Genomic DNA, 2,582 nt, shown 5'->3' on the forward strand with positions numbered 1-2,582 from the left:
CTCCACCTCCCCTGCCCCAGCACCCCTCCCTCCACCTCCCCTGCCCCAGCGCCCCTCCCTCCATCGCCCCTGTCTCAGTGCTTCCCCCTCCAAGGCTCAGCTCTGCTGTAATTCCTACCAGCCCTTCCTTACTTCCTCAGATTGCTTCCTCCTCCAAACTGCATTTTAAAATTACATTTTTCTCTGAGTCTAAAGGATGTGCATTAATTTAGAAAAGATACACAAGTATAAGGAAGATAAAAAGCTGCCTAACATCCCATCGCCCAAAAGTTTCCAGTCTTTTCTCTACGCCCTGGCATACGTGTTCGTGTGCACCTTCCCCTCAATGCTTCTGTAATACTTTCTTGCTCTACGTTTCTTCTGGCCCCTACAATGTTCTGTACTTGTCCGATTCACTCTACCAGACTGTGAGCCCCTGCAGGGCAGGTTCTGTGCCTTCATTCAGATTGATGCACTCACGTGCCCAGCTCATGGCTGGCTAGAGGGAAGGATATTGGGCTTGGAAAACGAGAAATTGTCTGTTCAGCTCAGTGCTTGGTCCCCAAAGCGCAAGCATGGGAGAATGTTCCCAACACTCATTGAAGAGCCCAGTGATCAGTGAGAGAAAGTGTGTGCCACATATACCATTCTTTACTTCTCAGGTTAAAACATAGACATATATGTCTTGGGAGGCTCATTCTAGGGAAGCTGGGACTACACTAGACAGAGGAGAGGAAGAACCTGGATTCACTCCAGCTTCCCCCTCCTCCCAGCTCTGTACCATTGGGCACATTATGCAAACTTTAACCCTCAGTTTCCCCATCTGTAAAATGGGGATACTGACACCTGTCTAGGGTTGCTGTGAGGATGAAGTGGTGAATATAAGCAACTTCACTCCGTGCCTGGCATGAGGACACCTACATTGCCTGCTAGCCCCCGCCCTTCTTCCCGAATGATTAACATGTCAGTTAACAACCTCCGTTTATTACAGATCTGTCGTGTGTTCTGCACTGTGGGGGCTGAAAGATGCTCTTCCTGCCTTAAAATCCCACTGGGAGAAAAGACTTGCACAGGAGCTGATTAGAGAGGGAGCGAGTCCATTATAAGGGCTAATTGAGCAGCCCAGACAATGGTGCAAACTGAATTAGGGCAGAGAGAGCTCACTGCGGGCCTGGTCCTCGGGGAGCCCGCAGATGTGCTTTCCTCCAGATAAATGACGGCCTTTGCAACTCTGGAAGCAATCAAGGCAGGAGACTCCACAGATAAGCTTATCTGGGCTGTGGCCGCACAGTGGGAATTTGTAAGCTTGGATTTTTTTATCCTGCTCACGTTACCAGCTTGTCCATAAATTACAGCTATCTGATGGTTAGGGGCCCAACGTTGGGCTGGGTTGAGAGAATGGAGTGAGACCACAGAGATTGGAGACTAGTGATGACATATCCATCAGGGTCTCCTGTCAGCCCTGCCCCTCAGCTGGAGACAGAAAAGAACTTCCTCATTTCCTCAGGCTGCTTTCCGCCCCTGTTTTCTGTCCATTCTGACAAGAAGGCATTTATCAGAGCTATGGCACGGCAATCGCAGTGAAGTTATAGGTCATTAGAATATGGAGCCTTGGAGGCAGACAAATCTATTTTCTCTGCTGCTTGCCGGCTCTGTGACTTTGGGCAAGTTACTTCGCCTCTCTGCGCCTCACTGTCTTCGTAAAGTGGGGACGGTCAAAACACACCTCCTTCGTGTGGTTCTTTAGAGCTTTAAAATAGATAGTGCTGTCCCAGTGCTCATCACAGAGCTTATAACAGCTCAGTAAGCGTTAGCTGGTTTCAGCATTGTGACGTAAGATCTACTGAAAGCAGATTCCTTTCCCCCAAATGGGGCTGTCAGAGTTCACATCTCATTGGCAGGAGCTGCTTCTGAAAGGTTGAGAGGTGGCCTGAGGCAGAAGAAAGAGCATTGGTACCAAAATTCAGGTCACCTCACTCAGCGTTTTAAAAAACAAAAACAAAAAACCACATTTACTAGAATCCACAGTAAGCAATGCATTTTACATCACCATCCACTACATTCATTTATTCCTTGATAAACAAGAGAAACAATTGCACACAAAAAATTACATATCTTGACCACCCTGATTTGGTGTTGTTGTTGTTTTCAGTGCAGTTGCAATTCACTTATTTCAGATCCACTTATTGGATCTCATTCCATGGTTTGGAAACACTGTGGGAAATGATTATGACCCTGGAAAAGTCCCTTTCCCTCACTGAGCTTTAGTTTTCCCAACTGTAAGCTGATGTTGGTGCCAGCCAGCCAGCCTCACTGCTGCTCTGACCGTGCCAGGAGCACTGGTGGAAGCCCTTGCTAGCTGGGAGGGTGCCCACCCAGCTTCCAGAGAGGCGGAGATTGAGAACAGCAGTGTGTGACCCAAGGAAGCCACTTGAGAACAGCAGTGTGTGACCCAAGGAAGCCACTTGAGAACAGCAGTGTGTGACCCAAGGAAGCCACTTGGGACGCTGGGCATGGGCGGGGAGTAAGGACAGTGGGGATTGCTTCTCCCCAAAGACCCAGGGTGATGGAGAGAAAGTCAATGGAGAGACAAGTAACAGGTG

General features: G+C 48.8%; 1 protein-coding gene across 6 annotated transcripts in view; it reads left to right on the plus strand.

Annotated features, from left to right (window-relative positions):
• Positions 1 to 2,582, plus strand: part of LOC102759330 (ATP-binding cassette sub-family C member 8) — a 33,837-nt gene that overhangs the window by 8,959 nt on the left and 22,296 nt on the right. The window lies entirely within an intron of this gene.

The sequence above is a fragment of the Myotis davidii genome, unplaced genomic scaffold, assembly GCF_000327345.1.
Source record: "Myotis davidii unplaced genomic scaffold, ASM32734v1 scaffold3486, whole genome shotgun sequence".
NCBI classification, from domain to species: Eukaryota; Metazoa; Chordata; class Mammalia; order Chiroptera; family Vespertilionidae; genus Myotis; species Myotis davidii.